We start from the raw sequence: 14,555 nt of genomic DNA on the forward strand, positions 1-14,555 counted from the left end.
CTGTTCCAGCCTCAGCATGCTCATTCTGCTGCTGTGACAGGAGCTTGAGTGATTTCTTCTGAATACCTGTAGCTGAAATATACATTTAAAATGCTTGGGGCAATGTAAATACTGAAAAGAAATGTGTAGTTACTTTGTCTGCTGTATGGAATCTTAGCATCACTCTCAGAGTCTCCTACACAAGACAATACAGGTGATGTGCTTTGAATGACGATGGACAGGACAGAGACAACTTTTCCTGCAGCTAAAATAAGGTGTTAGTCACTGTCATTGTCATTTAAGTTCAGCTAGGAGATTAAGTAGGCTTTCCCCAACTTTGATGCTTAGGGCTGCGTATCTGCTATTGCTATATTCAGCAAACGCAAAAGAAGTCAGGTAAGTGGTACTATTTTAGGCCTGCAGTTTTATTTCTCTTTTTCTCTCTTTTTTTTTTTTTCTCCCAAATTTTGTTATCTACACAGTACCTGAGGGGCACCTGGGAGCACAGGCCCATTCTCCTATGTTGTGTTAGAGAGCACTTTGTGTTCTTAGCTGATGTAACTTTGGGATTGGCCATCTTTTGCCTGGGTAATAATGCAGGTATAAGATGTAGTAAGTTTAAGACATATCCTCTAAGGCGGAGACTGTGTGTTAAAGAAAATCTGTGTCTTGCAAAATGTTTCAGGGAAAAGAAAAAACACAACAGGTACAAACTTCAATTTTAGCTGAAAATACAGCAGCAAAGTTAGTATTTTTGACCCAGCATTGACACTGAGCAGTAGAAAGCCTATGCTATGAGTAGGGTGGTGGTAGTGGGGGGAGATGGCTGCGTTTCCGTTTCAGTGTTGCATTCACACCTGGAATCAACACACATGGTTTTGACAGGGGTCTTTAAACAAGTTAGATTAAAAATAGGCCTGTGACAAATCCCTCTCTTATATATCCAACAAGTTCTAGTATTAACACCATAACTAATAAGGACAATGATCTTTCAGATGGGTGCACAGCACAGCAGTTGTTTTCCAGACCCGTGCCCAGCGCTTGCAGTTTTATTGTTGCATGCCTTTTTATTGTCTGTACGCACATGTATACCATCAGGGCTGCTTTACATGTTGACGATTGCCTGTCTGGTAGAATTTGGGATTTACCCGTGCTGTAACACTCAGGGCCCTTCCCTGGGCTTCCCAGCCCTTCAGGCTGCTTCCTGACGGAGGGAAGGGAAGGGCCGGGCCGGGCCGAGCCGAGCCGCGCCGCCATGCCGCCGCCCTGCAGGTGCTGGGGGCGGCCGGAGGAGGAGACACGGGGCGGGCAGGGCCGGGCCGGGCCGGGCGGAGCGGAGCGGAGCGGAGGGGAGGGGAGGGCCGGGCCGGGCAGGGAGCCGGGCCTGCGGCGTGCCCCTGCCGCCAGCCGCGCTGCGAGCCCCGCGCGCCTTGCTGGAAGGTTCCGCGCTCGCCCTCGGTCCCCTCCCGGCCCGGCCGCGGGGCTGCGGGGGGCGGCGGGGGCCGGGGCATGGTGCGGGTGAGCGGGGTGCGGGGTGCTGCCGCCCCGGCCGGGTGATGCTCGGAGCGCCTGTGGGAGAGCCCCTGCAGCCCGTTGTGTCAGCAGGTATTTACGCGGGGTGGGTGCCGCGCCGTGCAGGTGCTGGTTTTTGGGGTGCGTGGGTGCGAGGCTGCGTGCGTGCGCCCGCAGGGTCTGAGAAACCGGTGGGGAAGGCAATAGGGAAAGCCAAGGAAACGCACGCGCCCCTACGGCTTCCGAATGAAAGCGACTTTATCGGGAGTAGCTGTCTGTAAGCCTAAGTCGTGGCTAAAATTATGCGTGTCTCGTGGGGTGTAGGCTGTGCTCCCTTTCATCCTTTTACCCGGGCGATGGCCGTAAATATAAACCAACGGCTGTGAGGATCTGAGCCCCTAAGTGGCTTGGGTCCTGTGGAGAGCTGCACTGAAGCTGGTGGGACTGCCTGCAGACGCAAAATGCTTCCTAATGGCTTTCCTTAGTTATTTATTTATTTTTTTTAAGTGAAGCAAAAGCTTGAGTTTGAAGGAAATTCTGTATTTCAGTTAAATTCAGTACTGTTGTTGTTGCATGTTATGCTATAAAAAGGCACGCTTCCAGAAAAGCCTGATTTATCCAAGTTGTAGAGTCAGGCCTGCGAGGCTCAGGCCTTGCCTTTGCCCAGTGGGCTGCTCTCTCGTGCTTCCACTGTATCCGCAGCCACGTCCTGGCTTTTATTTACCACATCTGCTGCCGAAATGATAAATGATTCCCTTTGGAGCTGAAGTGACTCAGGATTGATTGGACCGGTCCTTGTCCTCTTGGATAGGAGCACTGCTTCGTTGTTCTGTGTATCTGGGATTTTAGAAGGGAAGACTCAGGTTGGCTGGGGATTGCTTCTGTAAATATTTGCCTAGCTCAGGATCCTGGCTTCTCTTCAGTGGACGACTTGCAAATGTTTTACAGTATTAGGGAATACGTGTCTCTGCTCGATTAAATAAAGTTGAAATTGTTGGAAAGTAGTTTGTCTTGGAGAATAACGCTTCTTTAAAAAGGTTACGAATAAAGCTGTGAGCATCCTATAGATAGGTATGGCAGCTGCAGGGGCTCTGTGCAGTCACCAATCTGGGTGAGCGTGCCAAAGGCAGAAATTAGCGTAATCCTCTGGAGCACAATCTGATGCAAGGAACTGCTGCTCCAGGCAGCTGGAGATCTTTACAGAAGGCAGCTATGATTTAGGTGGAAGATGAAGGGTCTCGTTTGCCCTGTGTTTTCTAGGAGGCAGCGCAGGAAAGTTGGAATATAACCACCACCAGCAACAGAAGTGGTAAAACTCCTTATCCCGCACCTGGCTTGTGCCCTTCACATCGAGGGGCTGTTCAGCAGTCGGTTGTGTTACCTCGGCTCTGCAGGCTGAGTGAATCTGCTGTGGCTGTCCAAGGAGTGACAGAGGGGCAAATCTCTTCCTCCCCACAGTCAATAACCCAAACACGTCTGAGGCTTTACCGGCTCAGCTCTTATTTTGACGGAGCATCTGCCTGCTGGTACAACGCTAAGGGTGCCAGCCGACCTCTGAGCTCCTTGTTTCTTGCTCCCTGCTGTGTGGGAGCTCAGCCTCGGGGTCAGCTCTGTCGTGGAAGAGGAAAACACACAAATCCTGCTGCTGCTTCAGGGACTCCGTGTGGGTTAGTATTATTCTTCTTAAAAGAGGAAACAACTCTACAGCTGAGGAGTGAAGTCAACACTGAGAGAACTCACTTAGGAGATCCATTGACAAGGAAGAAAATATAAGGGTAGGAGAACCAAGTTTTCGGATTTTTCATGCTTTGAAATCTGACTTGTTTACTTATCCCCGAGTCATTTCTCCCTAGCCTGATTCATGAAACAATGAGGCAGTGACGAGGTTCACAGCAGACCAGAGGGATTATATTCCCACTACAAACACATTGTATCAGATTGATACATTAAACACATCTATGGGGGTATTTTTCCCCCTTGTCTTTGCAAACTCTTCTGATTGTGGGTGGAAAGCCATACTTCTTTGTTCTTGATCAAAGTACCAAGCAGGTGTAAGCAGCAGAGCTGCAGCCGAAAGATGCTGATGAGGAACTGTTTGTTCTGTTGCGAAGTCGGCAGCACTCTGCGGCGGTCCAGGGGCCCTTAGTTATGAATCTGCAATTTCTGTTCTTGACTGTAGGATGGTGTGCAGGCAGGCTTTGTAGGGTGTGCCAGGGCTTCGTGATGGGCCGCAGTACAGAAGCTGGCAGAAGGGTGCTGGGAAGGGTGAGTTACTTGAGCGGTGCTCTGCTCTCACACCTGTGCTGCTCCCAGTCTCTGACCAAGCTTTCAGAGCTCGTACCAGAGTTTCAGCTCAGTACCACATTGTGAGCTAGCAACGAGCTTATGCTCACTCACGACTTAAGCTAAGATTTCTTGACAAGTTTTTATCTTCTAGGAAGAATTTTGGCTTGGACTTTTGGACTTGGGCTTTTAATGGATGCAGTATACATCACAATCCTAACGAACCTTTCTGATCATCACTTATCTTGCTTTTAAAACATGTGCTGAGCTTTCAGTTGCATGCCTCAGACTCTGTGTCTTGTGTAGTCCTGTGACCTTGTCAGCTGGATGAAGCTGTTCCCAGCTTTCCGTTGTTCTGTTTCCTGTAGCACGTGTTGTGATTGAGCATCAGGCCTCCTGTTTGATAAGCTAAACGTAGTTCCTTCTGAGAACCAACCAAGTTCACAAGAACAGAAAGCATCAGAATATATCTCTATACAGGCAAGATCTGTGTTTACCTTCCTCTTTACAGGATCAAATTCGGATTATTTGTTTGATTCCCTCTCTATTTAGCAGGTTTTAAAAGCCTTTTATTAATAGGAATTATACATTTCTAGAAAGCAAGTTTTCTTACAGTAGTTTCACCTATTAGTGACTGATTTGGGGGATCTCCCTTCAGTGTTTCTGTAGATACCTGAGAGCAGTTTCCCCAAAATCTAAGACTTAGGGCAGACAAGGAGCTGTCCCAGTGCACCAGTTAGAGGAAATCACAGCTTTGTTTTACAGAAATTCACAGTGACAGCAACTACTACCTTGAACTCACATGTGTCTTAAGAAAAGGTAATTTATTCCCTGAGTCATTTTTCAAGTAATTTAACCTTTCTAACAGTGCTCCTTCTCTGCAACTACACTTGTCTGTTGTTTTTTCTCTCCTTTTTTTTCTGTTTTCTGTCCCACATGCCATCTGTCTGGTTTTCTGTTTTGTTTTCTTTGTAACACCACAAATAGAAAAGAAATATGCATGTTTGTGAACCATCACTTTTGCGGGGAAGAGGTGTGGATGGCCTCCTGCCAGCTCAGGTGATTCTGTGATTTCAGAAACTAGTTGGGATCTGCCTGGATTGTGGCTTGTATGGGATGTTACATGGGATGATTCAGTATCAGCAGCTCAGCAGTGCTTGCATGTTGTGTCAGCTGTCAGTGTGCAAAATGTAAGTTAAAGAACATAATAGGTAGTATTAGTGTATTGTAATTGAGAGTCTCTTGGTCAAGTAATGCCCCAATTTGATGGCAGGGGCTTTATTTTACCATCAGCTTAAAAAGTGGCATTTCTATAATGCTTTTCAGTAGCTGTAGCGATTCCAAATAAATTCAGAGTTATTCTGGTAAAGCTGAGTGTGATACTGCATGCAGGTTTTGGTAGCTGCACCAAACACGGTGAAGCTTGGTAGGCTGGAAAATGGCTTGAGTTTCTCTTGATAGTTCCTCACGATAGTTTGTATGTTATTTAGAATATATTTATATTCTAAAATATATTCTAAAAGTTATAAATATAACTTTTCTTGTAATCTACAAGCAATGTTTGACTTTCCATACTCCCTTTTTTTCCGTCCTGGTTTCTTACCAAGCCTTTTGTTTTTTTGGTTTGGTGAAGCTGCTGAAGACTGATGGCTAAAGGTAGCAGCTCTGATAACGCATGCCATAAAATCCAGCCAGTCCCATCTGTCCCAGCTCGTAGGGCTTCCAGCCTGCAGGAGTTGTCCAGTAGGCGTGTGGTGCGAGTGGTGACATCCTGGTGACAGTGGGTGGCAAACAAGTGGACAAATCTTGGACTTCTACTTTGTTATGGGGCAGCGTGTCCTGTGTGCTGAAGCACATCCAGGTGCGTGGTGAAAGATTGACTTTGCCTGCAGTAAGCCAGTCACTTGTGCAGATACGGGTCGAATGTTTAACAACTGTGTGACAGCTGATGGGCACAGGAGGCCCCCGTGCTGCCCAAGTACCAGGGGTCAAGTAGCACGCAGCCCGAGCAGTCATCTGAGAGGCTAAGAGATGAGCTGTGAGTTGCAAAGGAACTACAAGGGTGGCTTTCTCTGTTCTCCAGCCCTTGTGCTTAGGGATCAGCTGAGGAAATTCTGTTTGATTTACCATTATTTTTTTTTTTAAGGATATGATGCTGAGCTCTGTTGGGTAGGCATAGCTTCTTATTGCTAGGGGTGAATAAATGGTGAGAGGGGGCTGCCATCATTATATCATTGTGCAGGAGCCTGCGGTGTCATCTGTGTTTGTGTCCTGCTGCAGTCACACAGGACTGAAAATGAAATCTCTCATGTGGAGCTAATGCCATGTGGTTGTTTGCTGGGGCATATTTGTTTCCTTAAACACAAGCATTCTGTGTTCCTTCAAATGGAGCCCTGCTGCGAACTGATCAGTCAGTGGATACATTTAAAAGTGGGTTATTTGTTTTGAAAATCGCAGTGTATCGCGTGGTTTCTCTTGGTACAAGTAGCACATTGTCATGAAAAGAGATTAAGGAGCCAGAGATTAGTTTACTTGTGAGTTTCCCACTCAGATGACACTGTGTCAAGTGGCAAGTTTCAGTGTTTTGTCAACTGGTAGTGTCCTTTCCTGAATACAGTTGTGGTAGCTCTCAGTCCCTGGCAGATAACATCAGCTTTTACAACTTAGATGCTCTCAGTGGGTGCTCTCTCCTGGAAATCTACTGGGATAATAAATACAAGAAATCCAGATACTTCTACGAAGGGTATGGGTAGCAAGGAAACTACCAGACTGATGCAGTGATGGATGTTGGTGAGCTGCTTTTAGGCAGTGAATAGTGAGTTATGGAGAAAATATGTTGCCCAGGAGAATTGGTCCTAGTCCTTATAGTCTGTGAAGCACGTTTCAGATTATGAGAAAAGAAAGAAAGGTGCATTATGTTCCTTGTTCTCACTTCTGGGAAGGAAATGCCCAGACTCTGTTCAGCAGGAGTGCTCTGCTCTTGCAGAATCCAGCCCAGCTCCATCAGGAGCGAGGCTCAGAAGTGCTGTGGGCAATCTGTGTAAATGGTATCAGAAAGCCAACGAGGTTTGCAGGCTGTCAGAGCTGAAGAGGCCACCTATAGCAATAAATGTGATTTCAGGGTGCTTCTGATGAAGAGGGTTTTTCTCTGTGCTTGTTAACTGTAATGTGGTTGTTTTGTTATGTGGACCAGGATAGGATTTCTGGATGCTATTTTTCATTTCCCTTCTGTGAGGGTTTCAATTTAGAAAATATGTTTCATAGGCAAAATGTTTGTCATCCCTTCATAAAAGGTAATTGGCCTTGAAAAGTGTCTCTTCTGCCTGTGAGCATCTTTCTGTCTCTATCCACCCAAATTTCCATGGATGTCATTGAAATCTGGACTTTACCTTCAGTGCTGAGCACAGTATTCAACCCTTAACTGCTTTGCAGTAAACATTTTATTGCACTTAGAACACTGTACCATGTGAAACTTTTATAACTGATGTTTAAGTTTTGTTTTTTTTTCTTCATCCCACATGCTGTTTGTTTGGCATTCGGTGATGAAAGAGCTGCAGATGATTATCATCTCACTGGAAGGCTTTAGGATGACAGCATACTGTGTTATAAATTGAAATTTACTTTATCTGGCCCTGAAATGTATCTTTCTTCCTGTTTCTCTTCACTTTTTATCTTTCTGCTTCACTGAATTCAGCAAGCAGATAGCTCAGAAAAGCTGTGTTGACCTGTGGAAAGCTCGTGGCACGTACCGCCTGCTCATTAGGTTAACCCAGCAGTGCTCTCTAGGCTTGGAGTGTACGTTTTAATCCCAAGTCTTGTAGTGGTTATTGATAAGAACACGTATCTAGCTCTGGGATAATGGGCTTCCTACGGGTAATGTGTCAGTGCTTTTTAACTACAAATTACTCACATACCCAGATGGGGTAGGTGTAAGCTGCATTTTCCTTTTTTTTTTTTTTTTTTTTTTTTTTTTTTTAAAGGTGTATGTTTCTACCCAGTTTGGACAGATTTCCAGAGGGCCCGTGAAAACGTCTGAATTGTGGTTTGCCAAATCTTATGTTTTTGACACCAAAACTGAATGGATTATAGATCCTCAAAAAAAAAAAATAAATGTCTTTAACACGGAGAAAAAAAATGTTACCTGTTCTGGCTGACTTCTACTTGAGCTAGGCCAAGCAATTACTTCGATGTCGCTGTAAACAAGTGAAGAAGCAAGTAGCTAATCAGAGAGGCTCTCTAATTAATTAGGTGGGTAAATGTGAGCGTGTTGTTAAATACCAAGGTGAATTTGGTTTCATATAGAAATTTTTGTCTTGTATGTTAGTGCAAGCTGGCTCTCAGTACAAGGCCAGAAGCTAAGTCTCTGCAGTGTTGTGTAGGAGCTGGAGGAAGGGAAAACAGAAAGATGATAAAGGTTTTGAGGATATTTCAGAAGAGCAAGAGAACTAAATCATTCTTTGTTATGCAATACCTGAAGGAATTCAGCAAGAAATAAGGAAATAATTAGAAACAGTGCTGCGTTTAACCGTGTGGCAGTAGGGGTGTGAGGGGCTGTGGGAGCGCTGTGACAGGAATGCGCCCTGGGCCGCGGCCTGCGTGCCGGCATGCTTGGCCGCACTCACAGCCCTATAGTGCAGTAAATGTTGGGGGCTGAGCAGCTCAGAAATAACCAATCAAGGTTTTCAGCCTTAATCTTGTGTGTTACAAACACACAGGATTTTCTGTCACAATTAAATCCTTCAGTATGTTACTTAATATACAGCGTATGCGGTGTGACAGAGTTGGGGTTGCTATGGAGACCTGGCTTTTTGGTTCTGTTATCCGTGTTTCAGATCGGAAAACATTTCCATTGCACTAGGCTGTGGCTCCCTTTTCCCTCCAGCTCCTCCTCTTAGCCCCGTCTGCTTCTTGGCTGGGAGGTAGGTGAGGGAGGAACGGCCGTGACCTAGGATGTGCACGGGTCCTTGGAGCAGGCTTGACTGGAAAAGGGATGCTGAGGGGGAGCTTGGAAATGAGCCTTTTCCTTTTGAGTACCTCTTCTGTCTTGTTTTGTAAGTGTTTGAATATTTAAATGCTGATCTTTAACATTGTAGTGTCACTAGGCTGTTAAAATTTGATTTTTTTTTTTCCTGAAAACTTGAAAATAATAGGGACTTTCTAAATAAAAGTTTATGGTAATATTCACAGCACAATTATTAATTTTGTGGGAAATGTACCTGGCTGATTGCAACACTTCCCATTAACCTGATGGATTTCTGCATATTTTTATACTTTCTTGTTTCTTGGCCTTGTTCTGTAGAGCACCGAGAACATGCTAACCAAGTCTCACTGAATACAGCAGGGCTATTTGTAAATAGAAACCTAATGTTATGCTTAAGCGTTTTGGGACCTGAAGTAATTAGAAGGGAATTTACAGTACGTGTATTTGTGCCAAGTATTGAGCTGCGTCTTTGTTTTTCTTGATGTGACTCTTCAAAGTAAGAACATTGGTCGCTTTCAAACCTACCTCTACTTGATTTATCTTTGGTATAATCCTTTATTGGGTTGGTGGGGCAGGAACTGAGAAGAGAGTAAATTTGTGAAACTGTGAGTATGTGTTTATCTCTTGTAGGCTGTGCCTCTCACCTTGAGCTTGCTGGCTGTAGGCTTCATCAGCAGCACTCCTCTTCCCAGGTGTCAAACAGTACGTTCACCATGCTGGGTGACTGCACCAGAGTTACATCTACAGACATCTGTCCCAGCTTTCTGCTGCAGTTCTTTTATGGCAGAGTTGGCAGAAAAAAAACACGTCCATGTGTGCAGTTTATCTGTGTGGTGCAAAGCCTGGTTCTGCTTTCCGTAGGTCAGCCCGTGGAAATAGGTGTGAGCTGGTATGGCAGGAGATAACTGAGCTGCAGATACAGTCTCTTCCGATGACTGTTACACACAGGTAATTGGTCTGGTAACTTCTGGAGTAAGAGTGATAAAGAGTTGCAGTAGGTGAAAGGGAGAAAGGCGAAGGGCAGCAGTACTTCAAGTCGCGGGAACTGCTTGCTGCAGGGTGTGTTTTAATGGCTTCAGAAAGCCCAATTTCTTTGGCTCGGCACTTTTGCTGGCCGAGGTCCACTCAATTGGTAAAGGACATTTGCTGTACTTCTCAGCAGTGGTGCTGCTGTGTCAGGAACTCTGCATTATTTGCCAATGCAAATCCCACTTGAGTGCTACAGGAGCAGCTGTGAGCTGTGGCCAGGCCTAGGGTATGTGATGCTGTGATCCAGTGTCCCTTAACAGCATCCTGCATATGGGACTGTTCTGATGGCTCAGCTGGCTCAGAGGTGGCACCAGGCAGCTGGATGATTTTCAGAGAATCACAGAATGGGTTGGGTTAGAAGGGACCTTAAAGATATCTAGTTCAACCTCCCTGCCAAGCTAGATTAGATTGTTCAAAGCCCCTTTGCAACCTCATGCTGGCTTGTAACACTGCGCTGCTTAGGGGCTCCTTCTGTCCCTTTGCTTGGTTCAGTGCGGGGCATTGAGGGAGGACTTGGTCACATCTGTTTGTTTGTTTGTTTGTTTGTTTAAAAAAAAAAAGAGCAGAGAACCTGTAAGTCATCTGCTCTGGGAGTGGCATTGATTTGTGTACGCGTGTGTCAAAACCTTGTCAAAACATACCTGTGCAGGCTTTCCTTTAAATGTTTATAAACAGGTCATAAATCTAGCAGTTGTTACAAGCAAGGAACCTGCTGGTGTCAACTGTCAAATAGCAAAGTAATCCCAAGGGAGTTTTCTGAATGTGGGGTGATGTGTCTATAGTGTTCATGAATTTTTGTTTTTTATAAAACTAGAAGCACTTAGTTTTTCAGTTGTATGCTGCTGTGTACATACCTACAAGCCCTTTGTGTATGTGCCCTGCATGCTCTAGGGAAAGGTAAGAAACAAGTACATCTGTCTTCTCATCTCTGGATAGGGTATACCGCATCCTCCTATTGTTCAGAAGTGGTGGAACTGTTGCCATACATCAGGCATCTAGGATCTGACTCAGAAATGCCGTATAAACAGTGGTAGAAATACCTCAGTACGTGGTGTAAGCACAGGCTTCACTTCATTCAAAAGGCATCCTGGGAAAGAAAGGCACAATGGACAAGGCATTTTGCTTGCAGTTAAAGGAGCTGCGGTTTTGTAATAACTTTGCAGAATGACCACAACATCCTTCTGGATCTCAGCCTCTTGCCTGTGAACTGAAAGCAATGTTTTTGACAAAGAATGTTGAGAGGCTTAGTTTATTTCATAAGGTTTCTAAAAATTACTGGACTCTTACAAATAACTGGAACCAGTACCCTGCAAATTCTTGGGTGCTTCTATTCTTCACGTGTATGAGGTTGTCTGTGCTTTAGTGGCTATGGAGTTAATTCTCCTTATCCAAATGCTAATGTTTTTCCTGCTGCCTTTTATCTTTTGTTACAGTATTTGGTGGGAAGACACCAGTGTTTTCTGTCAACACTCCATAAAGTATGCAGGACTTGCGGTGTTGTCTCAGTGTACCGTGTATGCCTGTACAATGTGAGCGTGAAAGGTGGCTGGGTTCAGAGGGCTTGGCCTTGATGTTTACTTGAACAGGGGTGAGTTAATACAGGGGATACAAGAAAAGGAAGGGGTTAATTCTTTTAAAACTCCAGTGGGCAATAAATTCTGTAGGAACTTTATTGGTGATTTAAAAATGAAAGAAGTGGCTCTATTTCAAACAGTGCTGCACTTTTACATTCAGTGTGGCATAGCAGTCTGCTTGTCACTGGCTTACATTGTGTTTTGTTTCATTTCACAGCTAAAGTGTGTAGTAGAATGCGTTGGTCCTTACAGAAAATGCATCTGGTGATGTTCAGCTGCCAGTCAGGGAAGATAACATCTGGATGATTTTCTCTCGACAGCTCTCACTCATGGGCTGGGCTTTCTGGCAACTCCTTTGCTTCCCTTATTCTGTGTGAAATGCGATAGCCTGAGTTAGTGGTAAAATTCTCCTCCCAAGTAGGCTAGGAATGATTCAGCTGGAAAGTCCATTGGAACTGAATCAAGTTTTTGTTATCGTTCTGCTTCTGCATCAGACGTGTCTATTGTATTGACCTGTTGAGTTTATTTTATTTGAACTCTTTGTTTGGACGGGCTCTTGAAGACCCAGTTGGCAAGTTGAAGGTGATCTAAGCATAGCCTGCTTCTATTGCATTAGTACGGAATGAAAATGGTCAGCTTATTAGCTTGTTACTCCTCTGCCGTGGGGATAACCACCTCCTAAGCCACTGCAGCCAGTTCCTTATGAACAGGTGTGTTTTTGTTTTGTGTATCTCATCTCCAGATCTCATCTTTACTGTCCTGGGCTTCTGAATGTGCTGTTATGGGTCTATGGGGTACAACAACCACATCAAATCACTGTCGGGCTCTCCATTTGGAGAAATCATGACACCGGTCTGTGTTCAACCTGAACAGGGACTCTAGAAATTGTTTCTGCATACGAATTAATTTTCAGTCTTTTAATTCTTGCATTTGGGGCTTCTGAGAGTGCAGCCTTGTTCCAAGGAACATGACAGGCTGAACACTTTTAAAGGTCAGTGGAGTTGCATACATAAATAAGGCTTTTACTCCTTAGCAGGAGTTGTGTGATCAGCCCTAACTTCACTGAAGCGAGGAAGCTCTCCTAGTTTAGTTTGGTACCCTTCAATTAAATATAATGGACTGGTGGTACTTTATGAGGATAGAGTTTATTAATGTTTTAGAAGTAACTTTATATTTTACATGGTAATTGTAGTAAAACTTGTATTTATTTTAAGATAGTTTTAAAATTAACTTCCTTTTTTTTTTGTTTGCTCTGCTGAATCTTAATTAACGTAACTAGTCTCTGCTGTGTTTTGCTGGTGTGTGCTAGCACTTTCCTGAAAACTTCCAGTCTCATTTTAGCAAAGTCATTCTGCCTGAAGCAAAGACTAAAAAAACTGTGGCTACTTTCATCTTTGTTGGCTGTGCATTTCTGTTATTCTTTCATCTTAAGATGTGGTAGTGTTTATTCTGAAGCCTTTATCTTTATGATAACACCAAGTGAAATGCCTTAGCAGAATATAAAAGCCTTAAAACTCAACCTGGTTAGTTCAATCAGTGAGACGTTAATGAAATACTGCAAAGTTTAGCACGTCTTCTAAGGTGCTAATGTGCTTTCCCCTTCCTGCGTATGAAAATGCGATGTATGCTGGAATTAATGTTGATACTAGTTGATATTGAATTATTAGATTGAGCTGATGTTAGTGCTTTGGCTGGTGAATCTTAATCGTGTGCATTATATGTGGCCTGGTAGCAAATGGGGATGTCGCCTGTCCTGTGATACCCTGTTTCCACTGCCATATACTCCAGTGGGTTGTGTGTGACCCTATGCTGTAGCTGTGTTAGCATGCATCTGCAGAGTGCCCTGGTAACTGCTTTGGGCTGACCAGAGGTGCAGACAGCAACCCCAGGCATTCAGTTTGAGAGCTAACACTAAAATACTTCCCTCTACCTGTGGTTTGTTGTACAATATTTTACTCTGTCAGCTTGATGGAAGTTTTTAATATTGCACTTAAAGTACTTCATATATATCTTTAATTTTTTTGGTCTTAAAACTGACCTGTTGGTGTAATCCTCATCACCTCTCATGGTGCACTCTTTTAGGGGCCAGAAGGGCCACCCCTACCCAGACGTGGTAAGAAGACGCTGTGCTGTGGGGCTGGGCAGAGTCATCGGTGATGGTTCATGCCCCAGACTGACAGGAGGCAGCGCTGGGATGTTTGTGTGGCAGCAGACCACAGTAAGGAAACGTGTAGTTGCCTGAGTGGCTGCGTGCTGTTTGCCTGTAGTCTCAGGGTCAGAGGTAAAGCAAGAAAGCAGAAATAAGAAGCAGGTTCTGCGAGGGACGCAGCAGCAGAGAGCAGGTGTGGGCTGCGGTGCGTGCCCGTGGGACACGTGCTGCTCCTCTGCACAGCGGGCTGTCCTTGCTATGTCCTCAGCCTGACGGGAGCTTTCTGCCATGTCAGCTCTGCTTTTCTGGTGATGGAAAACCTGTGCTTAGGCCTCTCGCCGCCTCTGTCATCTTTTCACGGTGTGATTGCTGCCATCACTCTTGCCGTGTAGAGCCCCTGCTAAGGTACAGGATGCTACCTGCCTTTGATTTGGTTTTTGTAAGTTCGGTTCAATTCTACCTGAAGGAGTTAGGAGAACCATTTGAACCTAGATCCACAGAGGAACTTGGGCTTTTTACTTCCTCCTGTGGACCTGAGCTGTAGTTGCCACAGAGCCAAATAAAGATGAGACTGTGCTATGGGTTTCTGTAGTTTGTCAGTTCAATTTTTATGGTGACAATAATAGCTGGTTCCTTGTCAGGTTGGTCTCCTCCTTTGTGCTCGTTGCTGTTTGTTACCGGGGCTGCTCGGAGTAAAGGTGCTGGGAGGATACTTGTGCACATTGCTCTTCTGGGCTCGTGTGAGTGTGTAGAGGGTACTTCTTGTATCTCAGTTCTCCATTTGCAGAATAGGGAACTGCTGCATTTTGTCACCTGGTAAAAGGTTGAGAGAGACTGGCACAGCAGGGTCAGAGAGAGAGACAGAGAGAGACTTGCATGATCTTACAGTACAGAATATCCTGAGTTGGAAGGGACCACGAGGATCATCGAGTCCAACTCCTGGCTGCACACAGGACCACCCAAAAATCAGACCATGTGTCTGAGTGTTGTCCAAACACCTGTGAACTCCAGTGGGCTTGGTGCTGTGACTGCTGCCCTGGGGAGCCTG

At 45.0% G+C, this 14,555-nt stretch overlaps 1 protein-coding gene across 6 annotated transcripts in view; it reads left to right on the top strand.

Moving 5' to 3' along the window:
* NCOA7 (nuclear receptor coactivator 7) overlaps positions 1 to 14,555 on the top strand; it is an 88,954-nt gene that overhangs the window by 2,710 nt on the left and 71,689 nt on the right. For 2 of the 6 annotated variants that reach the window (XM_084512811.1, XM_084512815.1), the window contains exon 1: positions 1,387 to 1,584. The exons of 1 other annotated variant lie outside the window; for it this stretch is intronic. The gene's annotated coding sequence lies outside the window, so the exon portion shown is untranslated. Of the gene's footprint in view, positions 1 to 1,203; positions 1,252 to 1,386; positions 1,585 to 8,682; positions 8,826 to 14,555 lie in introns of those variants that run through there. 3 more of the 6 variants (XM_084512814.1, XM_084512816.1, XM_084512813.1) reach the window with 3 other exon arrangements.

The sequence above is a fragment of the Aythya ferina genome, assembly GCF_964211825.1.
Source record: "Aythya ferina genome assembly, chromosome: 3".
NCBI lineage: Eukaryota > Metazoa > Chordata > Aves > Anseriformes > Anatidae > Aythya > Aythya ferina.